Genomic DNA, 20,285 nt, shown 5'->3' on the forward strand with positions numbered 1-20,285 from the left:
CATATCGGGCAAATAAATAATCTTATCCACATGCACTTTAATTATGATTTAGGATCAGAATATTTAGTTTCTCTTTTAGATAGTAAACATTTAGAATGGGCAAAAGCATTGATTGGTCAATTTAAGAGATGTTTGGATAAAGAGAATATTTGCATAGTTTTTCAAAACTTTTTTTTAAGCCTTAATGACGAGTTTATTATCAAAGCGTTCATGGTCCATATAGAAATAAAGGGAGTAAATCTTTTACCAAGGTCTGTGTATGCTACTATAGCATCTAAGTATATTTTTAATTTAATAGGTTCAATAGTCACCTGTTCAAAATTAGATTATGATGTCAAATTCCCTCAAATTTCAAATTTTGTATTTGAAGTTGGTCCCTCTGTATATTTTGAAAGCTTCATAACTGGTTTTCCTACTATTTCTAAATATGGAGTCTCGTCAATTTCAAAAGAAAAAACTAGACTTCAAAATGTTGTTCAAAACCCCATACAAAACACCAGTTACCACCATCACCTTAAAACCTATAAACAAATCCATTCATAGTAGCTAAAGAAATATTTTACGCCCATTCTCCTAGTTATCAATATTGATCCTGTTGTGAGAGAAATTACAGATTCACCAAACAAGAAAGCCGCTCAAATTGCTCAAAGTTGCATGGTAACCGCAGTGAAAAAAGATGTCAGTCATAAGTCATTAGATGAGATTGACCTCCCAAAATGGCTTATTCTATTGCTATTTCAGAACAACTAGAAAATCCGGAAGGCCCTAAATCAAGGGCAAATGCGAGCCCTCCTGGTTCATAATATTGATTATAACAAAGTTCAAAAGGATGAGGTACGCCAGTTAAATTACTTAATTCATTGGACATCATATGCTGAAAAACATGTATCAGACATAGAATCTCATATTCAAGAAATAATGAAAAATTTAGAAATATTGGCTGACAAGAAAGCAAAAAAAGAGAAAGAAAATAAAATGGAAGAAGAAATTTTTTTGCAAATACATGAGAATCATTAACAAATATTTGAAAACAAAGAAAGCTACAAGAAAAAAAAGATGAAGCTGCAAAAGCTTTTAAATTCAAGCTTCCTAGTTTTCCTAGCTTTCATTCTTTTCTTCTTTAAAATTATGAATATATAGAAGAATTATCTTCAGTTTCCCAAGTGAAAATGATGAGAATTGCTATTGTTGAGCAATATGGTATTAGAAAAATATAGGAGAAGACATTCAAATTTTAAATATTGATAAATTAACTCATTATCCTTCTAAAATTAAACAAAAGATCATTACTTGGGTGCACAGAGGAATGTATGTCAGGCAATATAAGAATATGGTCAAACATAGATTCCATTAGATATGCTACAAGATTTTTACAGCGAAGAGCTGGTAAATGGTGAACTAATCTTGATGATGCCAGGCAAAATATCATTGCTATGGCAGGATTCACTGAATTAGGGTCCAGATTAATTTCAGAAATTAGTTTTGAATCACCAATACAATATGCTACAGACATTGTTTTATTAGGAAAGAGAAAGCTCCAAAGTATTGATGATTTTGAATAATATTAAAAAACTACATCAATGAATGCTACATATTGGGATTACACAATAATGCAACATGTAATGCATATTATCTTGCATTTTTTCCAGGTAATATCCCAGAACTTGTATTTGAAACACTTTTAACGAAAAACATATCAGTGCAAAATCTAATAACAGTTGTTGTAGTGGGATTTGCCAAAGGAGAAATTAAAAATTTGTGTTGCAATGATAATACCAAAATATACTTAAAAGTAGGATCTAAGATGTGCAACACCATTGAAGGAGTAGAAGAGTACAACATCCCTAAATTCAGAAAAATCTATAAAAAAAAGAAATTCCAAACCGTATAAGTTTTTTACTCAATAAATAAAGGGATAAAGTCCAAAGACAGAAGACCCTATTATGCCTGTCAACAAGAATGACACCTTGCTGCACAATGTCTACAAAAAGCCTCAAAGTAGATCAAAACACTATTCATAAAATCTCAAATTCAAGAGGACTGGTCCCTGATAGAGACAATTGAGTAACTTGAAGAAGCACTTAATGAAGAAAACATCTTCATCATGGAAGAAATTGTTAAGCTGTAACCCAAGCCTATGATTTTTACAAGCTGATTTACTTTATGAATAGTGGTTGCTTTTTATAGGTAGTTTTACTATTTACCTTTTTAGTGAGTGGAAGAGTGAGTGACAGGTATATGTAATAATAGCTTTATAATTGTTACTTTTATTTTTTCTTTTAGGTGGATGTGCAAAAGAATGACATATGGATGTACTTAATGCAACATGGTACTATATGGTTTTGTTTTTCTAAGCCAGTATTACTTTTCATGCCTGGTTTTAACCCACTGTTTTGTAAGCTACTATGAAATCTAGGGCTATGTTTAATTATAAATATGTAACTCATTTGTGTGAAATAAATCAGAAGCAAAGTTAAATTTGTTTCGTGCAAAAAATTTGGTAACCAAGGCTGGTAGAATCATCACGCTCTCATAGTCCTTTGGTGGACTCATTTAACTCTGTTTCTGGACGAAACTCGGGATGGTGAAGCACTCTTTTACTGTGAGCATAATACAAGTTAGGAACACTGTAAGGTGTTGTTAGCTGTTCTGATAGCTAATCTGACTGAGTGGGCAAGCCAATTGTAGCCCTTAAAAGGATATCTTGGCAGACTGTTGGCATTTGAGCACAATACTCACCCCCTTCATCTAGCTTCTCATCTAGTTGATTTCTATCTTCATGTGGCTTGCCCCACCATGTAACCCTATTTCTAAAAAAAAAAAGGTCGGGGGGAGGGGGTCAAACAATGGCAATATACAGTGACAGAAGTCAAAAGATAAGGAATTATTTTGCTCTTGAACCAAAAAATACTAATTCGACTATAGGAAATTACTCTAATATTAACTGCTTTTTCACCTCTGTCGAAAGAATCAATATTTGTTAAACAATTTCAGATAGGCTTCCTTAGAGCACGAATTCTTAAAAAATAAGTATTGGATGACTTGCTAATGTATAGGAGGCAGTTATATCTTAATCATATTGTCAAAGATTTTATGACAAAATTGTTAGGATATACACATTGGGAAAATGATTTATGCAAATATTTTCAAATGATCAATTTTACTGAGTAGGGATTTATTTGAAGATACAAAGCTAAAATTCTTTATAATGAAGCATCCAGCATAATACCACCGACATCAGTGCATCTACCCGATAACTTATTGAAGACGAGTTACCAGATGAGTCTCCAAAATCATCTCAAAATATCTTGCATAAATGAGTCACCAGACGAGCAAACTTTTTTTTTTCTTTTTTTTCTTTTTTTTTTTTGTGGGGGGGGGGGGGGGGGGGGGGGGGGAGTACTTTTTCCCTTTGGCCAAGGGCCTTTTATCTCCCTCGACCAAGTTGTTTCAACGTGCCACCTACATGCCCACCTAGGAGCAAGGATGCATACTTAAGCCCCTCCTAGGTGTTTTGGCTGCCTAGCAAAATTTTCAAACATTGGCTTTAGGATCCTAAAACACGTCCCAAATCACAAAAACAATATATTTCCACTTAAAATTCAAGAATTTAAAGGTCCCACTTTTAAGGCTTGAATAAAGTTCCATGGTAAACCATGGAACTAGAAAAGTGAACTTTTTATTCGTCTTACCCCCGACAAAAATTGGGCCCTTTGCCCTAAGTTTTTTTCAAGCATCTCTTCGCACCGCTTGCCTGCTACACTCTTATTCTTTCTCGCCTGCCACTCTCTTCTTCCTTCCTCGCCTGTAATAAGCTGCTGCTACTGTGTGTCTGCCATTATCTTCTTCCTTCCTCGCCTGTCACTCTTTTCTTCCTTCCTCACCTGCAACAAGCTGCTGCTACTGTGTACCTGCCACTCTCTTCTTCCTTCCTTGCCTGCAACAAGCAGCTGCTAATGTACGAAGCCTGAAACCAATGTCGGCCATTGCTCTTTTGTCTCACCATTGAAGCACAATCACTCAAAAAAGCTCAAAAAAGGTGTATATACCTATCCATTCTTTATTTTTATTCAGTATTATCAGGTTTTTAGGGTTATTGCGAGCAGAAAAAAAAATCTGCCATAGCTTAGATTTCTCTCTCATTTATTTGTTTTTTTTTATGATTTTTAATTGTTGTTGAAGCTCTTCAAATCTCCTAAAGAAGCCCTAAATTTATTTTTTATTTTCATGCTCAAATCCTTGCATTTCCATTGCTTAACAGAGGGATATGTTAAGAACTTGTAAAATCTACCATATTTGAAATATGTCTTTCATTTCTTAGTTTTATTTACTTATTTATTTGTTATTGTTATTGAAGATTTTCGAATCCTCTGCAAAAATCCTAATTTGATCTCTTTTATTTCTATTTTTTATTTTTTCTATAGATTTTGATTTGTCTATTTACTGTAATCAGTATTTTATTCTTCTCTGTGCATGTGTGTTTGAATGGGCTGATTTCCATGGCCAATTGGTTTATTTGATAAGCTCTTTGTGTATTTGATGAATAATTCTTGTGATGCGTCATGATTAACGGTGGAGAGATGAAATTTGGAGCCCATGTATATGTATATGTAACAGTATGATCTTTGATTCTTTATCCATTTTCTTGAGATGGTTTGTACTTGTCCATGTTGGAAGAATGGTACTTGTCGTTGAATGGAAGAATGGTACTTGTGGCAGATAGAGTGAGATATAGGCAGAAGAATGGAGCGTGGAAGACGTTCAAAAGATATTTGGAATTGAAAATTATTTTTCTCATAAAGAAGAGGATGCAGTGAGGAAGGACAATGAGTGCGCTTTTGAATGAGTCCCCCATGAATTCCAAATTTTTTGTTTTAGAACCTTATTATTTTGGTAATTGGTATCAGGGTGGGTGTTTAAGTATGGTTGGATTAGTGTGAGTTGCATATTTTATAAATGCGTTTTGCCCCTCTCTCATTATTTAGAATATTATTTAGAAAGATGTCATTGTTACAAGTAGCAGTTGATTGTTAAAGATCCCACTTTAGTAGTTGATATTAAAGATCTCATTTATTCACAAGTAGCAGTTGATTGTTAAAGATTCCATTTATTGGTCTTTAGAAAGATTCAGATAAATATTTACTTGGATCTTAGATAGAGTGAGATAGAGGTAGATGAATATTTACTTACATATGAGATAAGATCAAATAGAAGTCATTTGGATATTCATATCCTAATTAGAAGCTATTTACCCCCAAAATTTGGGGTACTTCACTTGACTTTTGAGCGAGGCCTTGGGGTGCCATTAAGCAAAGTCATGAGAATTTCTATTGGCTTCTTTTTACTCTAATTTTCATAGAATTTCGTTACCTTCATTCTAAAGGTCCATCTCGGCTTCTTTTTAATGCAATTTTCACATAATTTCATTTCCTTTATTCCAAAAGTCCATCTTTGAGATGGATATTTTAAAAAATATAAAATGGTGTGTCAAAATAACTAGAGCAAAGAAGGGAAAGCCAGATTTCCCGTCCTTTTGATTTGGGATATATGTTCTATACCACATGAATATTTGCTTGGATTTCAAAACTGAAGTTTACCAATAAAGCTCTCTGAGTTTGCTCTATTTTCCTTGATGAGTGTATGAAGTATCAACTATTTTCCTTGATGCTAGTATGAATATCAGCAAATGCAACAGAGAAAATTAATAAATACATAATGGTTTACCATGTGGGCTTTTGTGTTTCTTTTTCTTTTTCTTTAATGAGATTGTGAAGTTTCATTGAAGGAGAGACAACGAGCTTCGATCATATGGGCTCTTGTCAGCTTTTTTGTTAACTTTGTAGAGTTTACATTGTTACTTTTATATTCGAGTATAGCTTAGTAGAACCAATTTGACATGAGTAGGAATTTGTATTTTGTGGCATACGAGGTATGCCTACGATTGAAACCTACAAGTTATCCCTCAAGAAAACTAAGGTACTTACGAAATTTAAACTCTTATTCCACTGCATATTTGTAAAAACACTCAATAAATTGTATACTCACAATAGTTTAGAAAATATATTGATTTCTATTTTGAACAGTCAATTAGGAAAGTAGTGATTTGGTACATAATATTGAATTGAGGTTGTGCTTGACATTGTCTGCAGATTGCTTCAATTTTGAGGTGCAATGAAGTCTATCATGCAACATCTGCTTCAATTGATGTATAAATATCTCTCTTTTTAGGATGCTCCTCTCACTCATCAATAGAACTTTATTTTATAACACTCTCTACACACTCTCTCTCTCAACCCAACATACTTTACTTTCAATTGATATTATATCCCAAAAAATAATATTCTACATATTAATAATAAATAAATAATATCTAAGTCTCAATTTTAACATTTTATATTTAAAGCTAATCCAATACAGATGCCAATAACTTATTTAACTTCCCAGGAGGTTATCAAACACACAAACCAAAAACTTCTTAACTTCCCAGGAGGTTAACAAACACAAAAAATTTCATAGTGAGGTTATCAAACACAGAAGGAAAAAGTTTATATAAGGATGCAACCTTTTAATGTAGAACTACGGATGCACCTCAAAAATCCATCGAAAAAGGTAGTTTTAATATTAAAAACCCTTTGATAGATTATCTCAACATCGAGATGTATAACCATGAAAAATGAAAAGATTTTAAGTCTCATAAATAGTGCATTTAACAACATATTATCTTCACCGTCCATTTTCAAGCTTTTCATCTGTTTATAGATCTACTTGATTTTAACCAATTTTGAAATTTAAAATTTTATAATTAGATATAAAAATAGATTTTGAGATAATCCTAAGAACACTTTACATCAAAAGTATGTACCATCATAAAATTTGAAGGTGCACCTTACCTCTACAGCTATGGATGCATCCGTATGCCAAGTACACCCAACACAGAAACGATGAACTTTTTCAGAAACTTCCAATTTACAATTCTTCAGAAACTTTCAATTTACAGCTCATATACTTATTTTCAGTTGTCAAACAGGCCTGGAAGAATTGAAACAGGTAGTGCAAAAGAAAGGGTATAGCTCAAAGATCTCTCTCCTCCATATTCATGGTTGTGGTAGTTAAAATGATAGACCTATAGACTTTTATAGATTTTAGAAGAGAGGACCCGCTAAAATGAGTGTGTTATTAGACGTACCTAAAACCTACCCATTTATATTGTAAAATCACTTAAATGGTTAAATCACTTTAAAAATCATTAATGAGGTAAAATCTTCTCATTTAACTTGCCCATGTTCATGATTAGCAACCCTACAGAAGAAGGTTCATTTCGGTAATTTTACCCCATTTAAATGGCCCAAGACAAATAATAAAAATACCTCTTATTGTTCAAGCTTCAGAACGAGGAACCTATATTTCATACTAAAATCTCTTGTTTAGGGGTTCTAAAATTGAACATCTATTTAAATTTATGTCATTATGCTCGAAATAAGTAGCCAAAGTGTATAAACTATAAAGGTAATACATCTGCTTGCTCAGGTTTTAGGAATGTTGAACTTTCTTTTTTTATTGAAAATCTTTCTTTTGTGTTCCTAAGTTGGAACACAAAGTGGTATTATCATCATTGATGATGAATTAAGTAGTTCGAGCAAAATATTTGTTGTACCCTAATGGGTCGTTTGGGACCCTTGAATAAACAAATTTAAGATATTTATATCCACGTTTTGGAGCATCAGAGATCCAGTTATGGTTTTTTAGGAGTGTATTGAATTTCTTTCCATAAAATGGAAAAAAAAAACGGTAGCTTGTGACGTTTTTTTTTTTCCTGTAAACCCATTTCTCTTGCTAGGGTTTTGTTGGTTCTTCAATCTCAGAGTCTTTTCCCATCATTTTTTAGATATGTTTATTAATGGATGCTTTTTGGCCAATTTATGTAATCTGTGGCTGTTTTTGGAGTAACCATGAGAGTTGTCGCATTTTAGTTAATAGTTTTTTTTGGAATTTATTATCTGACGAACTATGATAATCTATAATGTCTTCCTCTTTGAAGAACACAATGTTGTGTCTGATGATGTGTGAGCTCTGTAATTTTGCCGGTCAATGGCTATTTTTTTGTGGGCTTTTTCTGTTTATTTTGTATGAGTTTTTTTTTTTTTTTTACATCGATGATATCGGTAATGTCTTCTTCATCGAAGAACACGTTATTGTGTCCGAGGATCTGTGAGCTCTGTAATTTTGGTGTCAATGGCTTTTTTTTTTGGGGATTTCTTGTTTTCTTTTTCTTTTTATGTTTTGACAATGTTGTCTTCCACATCGAAAAACACAGTGTTGTGTCTGCTGATCAGTGAGCTCCGTAATTTTGGGGTTCAATGGCTATTTTTTTGGGGAATTTCTTGTTTGCTTTTATGTATTTTTTTTTGACATCGAAGAAGATAGTGTTCTCTCCCTCATCGAAGAATACAATGTTGTGACTGACTTTCTTATCTTTTTATAACCATGATAGAAATTCTTTTGATCTCGTCTTTCTGCCCTCTCTGGCTATTGATAGCCTCGTACTAGTGAACCCATTGTAAACCACCCTGATCTTTTTTTTGCCTTCTCTTTTTATGATTCTTTTGGAGCATTCAGTCAGCTCATGAGGTAAATTATGAGTTCCCTATGGTATGTGAACTTCTTATTGGTATGTGAACTTCTTATAAGTATGTGAGGGTTGAATATAACCTAATCACTTTATTCATTTGCTCAAGTAGTGGTATGTGAACTTCTCTTTTTATGATTTTGATAAAAGTTTTTCATGAAAACAATAGAATCTGATCTATGATTGTTTTTAGAACATTTGATTAGGCTTTGCAGAATGTTGATGATCCTTTTGGATGGTGCATTTGAGCAATAAAAGTGTTAAAACTTGTCAAATAGCTGCTGATCAGCAGTAACGACCGAAAAACTAAAATTCCATTGTCAATTTTTGGCTATATGTGATATGTTGTCAATTTTTGGCTGTATGTAAAAATCAGCAGCATTTTCTTTGATTTCAAACAAAAGCTTTGCATTGAAACAATTGAAAATGATATGTGATTGTGTTTAGAACATTTGACTATGTTTGCATAAGGTTAATGATTCTTTTGGGGATAATGTAAACTATGTTGGTATATGAACATTTGTATCTATGTGTATGCACTTTAATATATTGTAATGCTTTTATTAGGAAAACTTCTATTCGAATAGTTTTGTGTTGCCTAGATTAATGCTTTTATTATACTGAATGCTAATAAATGTTCGTAGTCTCAACAAGTTTCATGTATATCATTTTTAAAACCACGATGGCTAACGTTTCCGTTAATCTTTCAAATAGCGAAGAAAAAGGCATTTTCAAATGGAATCCCGAACATGACAAATATTTGTTGGAGAGCATGGTAAATATGGGTGCTACAGACTTGCGAAAAAAGGATTGGATAGAAATATGCAGCATGATGAATGAGGAGTATGGACACGTATTTCACAAAGATAAGCTAAAAAACAAAGTCAAATGTTTGAAGTTTAAGTATAGGAGGGTTAGAGACCTCCTTCTAAAGCCTGGTTTCCATTTTGATGCAGTTTCTAGGAGAATTGGAGGGTCTGGTCGGGATAAGTATGTACAGGGAAATTTCAAATACATGAGCAATTGTTACTTTAAAAACCCCACGTGCTAGGACAACAATTGATCTTTTTAAAATTGCATGTGCTCAGGCTAATGAAGATGAAGGGAAGTGGATCGACGTTGATCTACCTTCTATGGAGCACATGGATCGAGTTTTCGGGGATTGGTATAATGCCGGCCATGGAATATTTTATTTTGAATAATATGATTGTGTTCTTGTGATCAAAACCCATGCAAAGTGTACTTTTCGAGTTCTTCTAAGGGATATTGTATTTAACTTTTTATTTTGTAACTTCGTAATCTTCTTTTCAATCTAATGAGATACAGTACTCCGGATATGATGTAATACAGGTCATGTACATAGAAGAGGGAGAGTGAGAGCAAGAGAAAGAATCATATTTCGACCTATTAAGATCTCAAAAAATATCATCTGAACCGTCTAATTTATTTATTTCATGATGGATAACTTATTCCCAAAATATAGTTTTAATTGGCCATGTATTACTACAGAATCATCAACTTTAATAATCAATGGCTAAACTGCATTAGCATAAAACAACCAAAAACTAGTTTTCATGGTGCCAAACAGGGTAACGTACCAGCTTATGTATATTTTGGGTTCTTCATGCAGCCAGCCAAACAAGTGCTTTTATATACATACTAGAATCAACAAAAAGAAGTAATAGAAAAAACTCGATTTGGGGTATATAGGGTTCTCAAACGACTCATAATTTCACCTATAGCAGCAACTAAGTATTAGAAAAAACTCGATTTGGGGTATATAGGGTTCCCAAACGACCTATAATTTCACATATACCAGCGTGAAACTCACTTTTTTTCTTCTGCAAACCCTTATTCGAGTAGTAACCCTAAACTAAGGTTCATTTAATTTAGTCCAGGCCACTTAAGTGTTGCCAAATTACCTAAATGCCTCTACTTGTTCATGGTGTTCAATTTGGTCATTTTTTCACGTATTCCTTAAAGGGGCACATGAAAATAAAATTTGAAAAGTGGTATTCTATATTTAAATGATGATTTGACCATGATTTTGTGTGGTTTGATCATGTAAATATCTTTATTTTTTCAATAGTAGTTTGTCCTTAAATTTTGTAATGCAAGCTATTATATAACAAACGCTAAAAGAAGTGCCAAAAAAATGGTGGTCCGACTCATAACCATCAGAGTTGAACCAGAACTGCCAGGTATCCGTTCTGATTTTCTCCCCATTTCGGATTTGGCCTAATACGCCCACAAGTCATTTTAAATTATTTTTATTTTTTTTATTATTATTATGTTTTCGTTTCTAGAATGATTTAAAGTTCTGCAACGTGGCTTAAGCATTTTAAGCTTTTCTATTTTTGCTTTTTAATTTGCTTGAGTGGACCAAGCCGAGACAATGAATTGGGCAGATCGACCCAGATCCGGTCAGTGACTGGCTCAACACACTGGTCTTGACCTTCTAAACACTACCACACAAAAAAACAACCATCAGTACCAGGGGGTCGAATTTACGGCCCTCCACATGCTCGTACATCAAATTTTTTTTTTGGGTAGATATATACATAACTTGTTTTTTTATGATGATCTTGTAAGGACATCCCAGCATTTGGTCCTAATAGAAATTGTGATGATCTCGTAAGGACATGACATTTGGTCTTATGAAGAAACTTATCATCATTATAATTTTGTTTTTCAATTAATTGGGATTCGGCTATGAAATTTTAGTCCGATGGAAAAATACCATATTTTTATGTAAACTTATGATGCACCCTCACCAACTCTCACCATGTTAGGCAACTTATTTGATTACCAAACTATCTGATCTGCTTAGTTGATCTCTATGAGCAGTATGATAAAAAAAGCATATCAGAGCTCAAGATGTGCTCCATCTCAGTTCCTCCTTGTCCAAGACCAACTTTAAGAGCTGGAAAAGAAATTATTTCCAAGTTTTGCCAGCAAGACCAAATGCACAAATTGGTCCCGTGAAACCACCTAATACTTGCTATTAGGTTCAAGATAGAGAGAATTTCCGAACTCCATTGTCATCAAAGGGTAGCGGCTCAAATTCCCATTTACTTACCCTTTACAAAGCTCAAATCTCCACTGACTTTTATATATATATATATTTTTGTAGAATGGAGTTGGGGTCGCGTTAAGTTTTTTAGGCTTTTATTTTCACCTAACCCATTAAAAAACTACTAATAATTTAAAAAACGGGTAGGAGATCGTCATCACTATTGAATTATCAAAAAATTAAATAAATAAAATGGAAAAAATAAAAAAAAGGAAACAATCACGTTTGCGCCATAAGTAAAAGGGGAATTACGCGCAGGTCTATTTATGCAATATTTACATAGAAGGCGACTTTGAGTTCTTGGAATTACGCCCGTATGGTCGCTCTTTTACCTTATTTGCCCGTTAGTCCAAAAATTGTACCATGTCTGCAACATCATACTGTCTTTTAACTGTCTGGTTTTTAGTTCATTTGTACGATATCGAGCTCTCCAATTCTAGGGCAGCATAATGTTGGAAACAGTGGACATAGCCAAAATTGTCCCCCACTTCCAATACTACCATCCTTATTTCTCAAAAATATTAAAAGAATAATAATAATAGTAAAATGATTTGATGTTTGAAATATTAGATTTTTCAATCAAATTAAAATTAAAAAAAAAAAAAGACGTATGGACACCATTCGGAAGTCAATTACGATTAGGTGTCTTATGGTTTTTTCCCCCAAAAGCTATCAATGATGTATCGTGTTTTATATGCCGGACAGCTCCTAACAATTGCCGATGTTATATATATATATGCAGCTCTCTCTCTTCCTCTGCAACTCCCCTTAGCCCCTGCTATGTGCCCTCTACGCTCTCCACCGCCTCCCCCTCTTACTCCGTTTCTCTCATTCCTCCCTCTAACCAATTCCGCCGTCCCTGTTTTTATGTTTGGTTTTTTTTTTTACTGCTCTCTGCGTCGCTAATACCTGATTTTGTCCGTAGCAGCCAGCTTGCAGCAAGCCTGTGTCGCAGAGAACTGCAATAGTAAGACATCTCTCTCACGTTATTTCCACGGTTAATCTTTTGGGTAAATCTTATTTGGAAAAAGTTCATATGAGGATGCTACTTTATAATGTAGAATTATGAATGCCCCTCAAAAATCTATCGGAAAAGGTTGTTTTAATGTTGAAAAGCCTTTTGATCGATTATCTCAACTTCGAGATATATGACTATGAAAAATAAAAAGATTTTAAGTTTAAAAAATAATGTATTTTACAACATATTATCTACACCATTCATTTTCAAGATTTTCATATGTTCATAGATTACTTGATTTTAACCATTTTTAAAATTTAAAATTTTATAATTAGATATAAAAATAGATTTTGAGATAATCCTAATAACATTTTACATCAAAATTATATACCATGATAAAATTTGAAGGGCACCATACCTTTACACCTACACAGGCGTCCATATGCCAACTGCGCCCCATCTTATTCTCATGGTTAATATTTTGGGGATTTATTAGTTCATATACAGGAAATATTTGTATATATTCCTTTTTTTTTTTTTTTTGTGAAGAATTTAATTTGAGTTTCTATTTTTTTCTTTTTTAAAAAAATTGGGTAGCTATTGGGATAAGATATGGGAAATTTTGTCGAGTTTAATGGACTGATTGTACAGGAGAGAAGCCTTGCGATGATCTCAATGCCTGTTGCAAAGATGGATGCAGAGACGTTTTCATTGACAAAGGCCTCAAATTGGTTGTCTTCTCATTAGTATTTGTGCCTCACACCAATTTGTTCGTCCACATATTCAATTAGAGAGAGATTCTTTCCTGGAGGGGGCGCGAGATGCATCGGGAGAGAGGTTCTTGTGGACTCAAGCCATCCGGTATTTGAATCACCGGATGGTATGGGCAGTTTTGAAAAACAATCTCGTTTTTATTATCGAATGGGTACTTTGAAAAAACAAATACTTAAAAAAATAAGAAATGATATTCGTAATTTCGGAAAAATGAGAGTAATTGACAATCCCAATTTTTTTAAAACAATTTAACAACGCTTGGGGCGAATTTATGTTAAATTAGTGTATATATGAACCTCCATGTAATATCCCTTTCATGGCATCCCCAAAGAACAAAAGAAACAACCCAATTACATATATTTATTATTCATCTGTCTCCAATGTCCAATCTACCAACTCTCAATCTAAAAAGAGATGAAACAGGAGTTTACAAATCATCACCATACTTGAATAGATCCAAAGGCACAAGAAGATATTCTCAGGCCACTTTTTGAAGAGGAGGATATTGAAGAGCATGGCGATTAGGGACAAGAGACTTGTCATATAAGCTTAGAGGTGTAGGGCTAACCTGCATAAACATGTAATTACCGGCAAATAAATCTCCTATGTGGGCTCTCCCCTCTATTAACCTCTTCACAGCTTTGGCCACAGAAACCCTAAAACCAGAGACGGCACGAACCCTTCTCCTTAGAAATCTCTTCAGGCTAGGGATTTTGAGCCTTAGCCTCCTCTTCGATCCCAACTTTCTCACTCTAACGAAGCTCCGGCTCCTCAGGAAGCCATAATCGATCAGGCCAAGTCGATCTTTGTCTTCGTGTTCAGCCCCAACGTTGCGAAGCCTCTGGTAGGAGAAGTGGGTTTGAATCTTTAACATCTCTCTCTCTCTCTCTCTCTGTCCGACAAGCGCGGCCGGGCTCTCAGCTTCCCTCTCTCTCTCTCTCCGTCGGAGAAGGGGACGTGGGGGATCTTCAGGTGCACTCAATGACAAGTAGATGTAGTTGTTCTTCACCATGCCTCTCTTTCTCCATGAAAAATGATGGGCAGGCTATTCAGCTCTCTCTCTCTCTCACAAAGAACTGTGAATGCTCTCTCTCTCTCAACTATTATATGTCTCTAACCTCTCTCAAAGAAAATAGATGGCTCTCCCATCTGTTCTTTCTCTCTTCTCCTGTTTCTCTCTCTAAGAAAAATGGATTGCCTCTCTCTCCAACCCAGTCCTTCTCTCTCTTACTGCTAACACCACACGGTGGGTTAGGGTTGTCTCCTCTTTTCAGGAGCTTGTGTGTGTTTTTGAAGGACATGGAGGTTGGAATCGAGAATAAATGCGAGCCAGGGGGTGGTAGAGGGAGCAGGTGGTGGATTTTAAAGCAGCAGACGCAGGTGAGGGCATTAATTGGTGTTGGTCTTTCCTTTCGTTCACGACAGCTTGGTGTGAGGTCCGTTGTGAGTTACATCCGACAGTGGAGCCCGTCATAAATACATGCACCGACAAATCCGGATAGCGAGCCTCTGGGCTTTTAAGGGTGTGGTGTGCATAAGCTTGCAATTTTAAACAATTAAATTAATGAGTACTCTCAAACTTTGTCACGACATGTAATTTTAAATAAATAAATTATGGAGTACTTTCAAACTTTGTCATGATATGTAATTTTGGTTATCAAAAATTTTTAAAATGTGAATATTTATTTTGAAAAAAAATACAATGAGACCTGTGGTATAAAATGGTCATAATTAATCTTAATCATTGTATGTAAAATTGGATGGTCGCATTTAGTCTTTTGACCATATATAAACTTCAAAATAAAATTTTTCGAATTTTGTGATACACCCAAGCTTTCAGATTTTACATTGAATGACTATAAATAATTGTGATATTCCTTGTGTACAATTCTATTTATTTTTATCTTTAATTATAGTATTATAATATTAAAAAATGGTTCAAATGAAGCAGATCTATATGAAAATCCTAAAAATAAATGATTAAGATTTATGTTGTAAGATGTATTTTTAGAACTTGAAATCTTTTTTTTTTCTCTTTCTTATCTATACATCCTATACAGCTCGATGTTAAGATGATCTTAGATTTTTTTCCAACATCAAAACAAACCTTTTTTTTTTTTTTGAAGGATGTTAGAGGTGCACATTAATTCTACATTTCAAGTGTCAACCAGTGTAGAAAAAATCGAACTAAAACGGTTAATTGGACATGGGGCCAGATGTGGTTCACCCGGTCTAACCGGGCAAGTCTCGAGTGATAAAAAAAGTGTTAAAAAAAATAATAATAATAATAAATATGAAAATTATATTTAAAGCATGATTAAACAAAGGATATAAGTTGAAAATTAATGAAACAATGGATTTTAAAGAATCCATTTGTGTCTAGGGGTATTTTTTAAGTTTTCTAAATGAGATGGAAAAATGTAAAAATAAGTATTAATGGCTAAAACAATATTGAATCTCTGCCAAAATGATGAAAAGCATTTAAAAATGCATTATAAACAAAATCCTTTATTTTTTGAAATTTCATATATTTTTTTGTGATTTATTTTTGAAAGACCCAGCCGATTCACCAAAGCCGATCGAAACCGAAACTGGCTAGTGGCCAATTCCAATCTGATCAGGTCTAACCATGTGGTTAGAATTTGGACAGCCTGATTTTTCCTACACTCGTGTCAACATTATATAAACTTTTGCAACTTTTGATTCGACTTCTTTCTTTGTCTTTGGAAAAATAGTGCGAGTTAAACTTAAAGAAAGAATTGGCGGTTAATTATGAAAGTGGACTTTATCAAGATACACTAGGTTAAGTATTAAATTTTCGAAAAGATTTATATAAGGTTGCATACGTATGATGCACTTCAAAAATCCAATAGAAGATAGTGTTTCAAAGTTGGAAAACCTTCCAATTGATCATCTCGATCTCGAGATGAATCGATATAAGGAAAAAAAATTTCAAGTCCTAAAGAGGGTGTATTTGGTAAGAAGTTATCTAGACTTTCTATTTTCAAAGATTTTCAAGTGTTTATAAATCTGCTCGATCTACATCATTTTTAGAATTTTAAATTTTAGAATTAAGGTTGAACATGGGCTTTCAAGCCATTTAAAGTTTTCCACACTAGGCGAAATTTAGAGATGTGCCTTATTTTTCTAACGTGGACACTTTATACAAACCTCACTTTTAAATTTTTCTTACTTATTTTCAACTATTCTAACTCATGATCAGGTGCATCTTGGTTATTTTTTTCTATATAGGTGCTGTTTCTGTAAAGCTCCACCTTAAACATCCAAGGCAAGGTGTACTTTCGAACTCGATTGGAAGATGACGAATCAGTGCCCAAAAAAAAAAAAAAAACCTTTATGATGACTTGTAAATCTAGTTCCTCCAAAAAAAAATTATAGAGTAAGCATATCTACATTCACTTTAAAAATCTTAAATACGGAGATTATATGTTACAAGATGCACTATTATTAAAAATTAAAATTCTTTTTTCTTTTTCATATGCGTACATCTCAGGGTTGAAGTGGTCAATTGGAGGTTCTACCAAAATAAAAACAATTTTTCTGCTAGGTTTTTGAGATGCACCTTACTTCTATATTCTTTGATATCTTATATGAACTTTTTTTTTCCTTTTAATAGTAAATATAAAAGACATGGGTGAAATTTTGAAAATATCTTAAGTACATTTTGGTAAAATTTTCAATATAAAAATCTCGTGGGACATATAGTTTAGAATAGTTGATATTCTATATGTTTTTTGATAAACAAGCGAACTCTTAAACAGTTGGACTATCAGATATATTTTAATTTATTGTTAAAAGATAAATCGGATAGATGGTCGTGTAATCCACGTAATATTTTTCATTGAGCCACCAATGAGATGAGGATAAATATTATAGAAAATTTGTAGTTTAAATCACAATGCTATGCCTAAACACTGTAAATTTACTTTTTTATACATATTAATTTTGCATGACATTTAGGAGTGCAACCACCTTATTGCACGTTTTAGAGTGAAACAAAAATTTACAAAAAAAACCAACAAGAAGATAGATCAAACATGCGGATTCGAATCTTTCGACACACACCCCCAAACACAAGAGAAAAAGAAAAACAAAAACACAAATGACCACGCTCTTTCTCTTTCTCGAGACGTTATGTAAAAAGGTTCTTTGTTCACATCCAAGAGAAACCAAACGTCTAGTACACGAGCGTTTTTTTTTTACCCCCATCAAAAATCACCTCCACAAAAAGAAGAAATAAAGGCTTTATTTCTCTAGACTTACCTTTCCAAACTAAACTTCTTTCTTTTTTAACAACCTAATTTATTCCTACGACGTCACCTCCTTATAAAAAAGAACCCACCAACTAAAGACCACCAAACAGCATCCGCACTTATCATATTAACAAAAATTCAATCCTCCACCATAAAACTCCTATGGACTCACTTCTAATTATAAAAATAAATGGACTTCTAAAAAGCATAAAATTAATTATATATAATAAATGAATTTTTAAAAAATATAAAATATTATATATATATAAAACATGAGCAGGTTCGAGAGGGGTGGCAAGCATAAAATTCATTTCAAGTTTGGAGTTTCGTTAGGATGGAAAATGTAGAGAACTATATTAGGTCAGGATGAGAAGAATAATCAGCATCACGCCCACTTGCCCATCAATAAATCTACTAAAATGGATTTGTGATTACGTGTCCATCAAACAATTTCATTTGAGGCACAGATTAATCTCCATGTCACGTGTTAAAATATATAAAATATCATTTGATTGCGTACCCTCATGTGTATGTTCCATCAACTAAAAACTCTATTTTGAATTTTTAAATCAAAAAGTTAATTTTTTTGTTTTAAATATTCATGTAATCACATATATCTAAATTTTAGATTCCTTTACTAAATACTATAAAGTTTTTCAATTTTATATTGGGTTAAGAACATAATATGTTCCTAGGGATCATATTAGACAATATTTTTCAACCCCAAATTTTGGTCGTGAAGATTCCATGGTATTAAAGGATTATTAAATGCCAAAGGTACATTATTGTGAGTTACTTTTTGTTCCTTCAAAAAATAATCAACCTTTTATTTATTATACAGGACTACTAATAATACTTATAATATTTATATAATAATTGGGGAATTTATCTATATTTCTTCTACAACATATAACCGTACAACATAGAAGATCTATGCTTTCCCTACCATCCAGCTGTCCAATTTTGATCAAGAGAGCCACTCAACGTTTGATCTTAGATCTGATGTCTCAAAATATTTTATTTTTAGTATTTTTTATACAAACTTTATGAATATGCAATTTGGTATGGGCCATCTTCTCATTTGGGTGTACCTATAAAAAATAGTAAAAATAATTTTTTGATAAAATATAATAACCAAAATACCCCTTGAAATTTTCAAAGGTATTTTGGTCATTTTATTTTATTGGAAATATATTTTTTATATTTTTCATTAGGGCGAGTTTAATAAAGGATTGGATGTCCAAAATTTGGTGTAAAAATGGTTTATGAAAAAAAATAAAAAATAAAAATAGTGTAGAGAGGTGACATTGTGATTGGGGCAATCTTAGCCCTCCATTCAGAATGGATGGTTGGATAAGAGGAAGTATATAAGTTTTATGCTGCAGAGGAAGCATAGAAAGCTTGCCCATAATAATATACTGTCCTTTTATTAATATTGCTATGGAATCATAATATTAACAAGAATTATAAGAAATGCACAATATCTAATATTAACTTAGTATGATATTAATATATTAAGATAACATAAGATGGTAACATAATATTATATGACGATACTTTTATAGTATGATAGTATTATATTACAATAAATGTTATTATAAAAGAAGAATACTATGATGTTGATGATATTAATAACATCGCAACAACAATATAATAATGTAACACGGTATTACTACAATATAATATTCTTATGTTATAATCCCATACTATAATGAAATATCAATAATATTAATGATGTTGATGATTTTTTCATAACAAATATTTAAAATATAAAAATAATGAATATCCACAATAATAATATTAACGACAACAATAATGATAAATATATATCAATAATATTAATGATGTTGATGATATTTCATAATAAATATTTAAAATATAAAAATAATGAATATTCATAATAACAGTATTAACAACAATAACGTTAAATATTAAATCTCAAATCTGGAAATTTAACAAAATTATCCATTCGGAAAAATTTAGGTGTGCCATGGATAGCACATAAGATGAGAGACAGTAGAATATTAAAAGGGGTGGCATGCAATCACCCATTTATTCTCATCAATTATCTATCTAAAATTTTAATAAAATTTTTAATACATTGTATAAACTAATAAAAAGAGCACTCTATTGAAAATTTTAAAATTAATATATATATATATATATATATATATATATATATATATTCTTTTTAAAATCATGATGCCAATATATTAAAAAATGAATAATTTTTTATTTTTAAAAATAAAAAAATTTAATATGAAAATAGATAATTACGGAAAATATAACGTGAAAACCAAATAGAAAAATAGTGAATTTTCGACATGTTCAATGATGTCAGATAGGGATGCAAAATTGGGGAAAAAAAAAAAAAAAAAGTCGGCCACCTTGGGGGTGATCTATATGTAACTTTAGGCAAAATATGGATCAGACCATAGTATTAGGGAAATACGATCTGTATGTAATTTTGCCCTTTCTTTATCCTTGATAATTGAAGAATTGTATGATCTCCATTTAATATTTGGTCGTTGATTTCGTGTTGTTTTTATACATATGTAAATACAAATAAAAACATGAATT

The 20,285-nt window shown here is 32.5% G+C and overlaps 2 long non-coding RNA genes across 3 annotated transcripts; both read left to right on the forward strand.

The window, feature by feature from the left end:
* Positions 1-3,706: 3,706 nt before the first annotated feature.
* LOC18438712 (uncharacterized) lies at positions 3,707-9,961 on the forward strand. 2 transcript variants are annotated; one of them, XR_016058620.1, is made up of 4 exons: positions 3,707-4,039; positions 9,341-9,469; positions 9,583-9,616; positions 9,715-9,961. It is a non-coding gene; the product is annotated as an uncharacterized LOC18438712 (long non-coding RNA). The 2 variants fall into 2 exon arrangements; XR_016058621.1 differs by having other exon boundaries at positions 9,346-9,469.
* A 931-nt stretch (positions 9,962-10,892) lies between these two features.
* LOC148781790 (uncharacterized) lies at positions 10,893-15,061 on the forward strand. Its single transcript, XR_016058623.1, has 2 exons — positions 10,893-12,666; positions 13,309-15,061. It is a non-coding gene; the product is annotated as an uncharacterized LOC148781790 (long non-coding RNA).
* The last annotated feature ends 5,224 nt before the right edge of the window (positions 15,062-20,285 follow it).

Source organism: Amborella trichopoda, chromosome 6 (assembly GCF_054954075.1).
Source record: "Amborella trichopoda isolate Santa Cruz 75 chromosome 6, AtrichopodaSantaCruz75HAP2 v2.0, whole genome shotgun sequence".
NCBI lineage: Eukaryota > Viridiplantae > Streptophyta > Magnoliopsida > Amborellales > Amborellaceae > Amborella > Amborella trichopoda.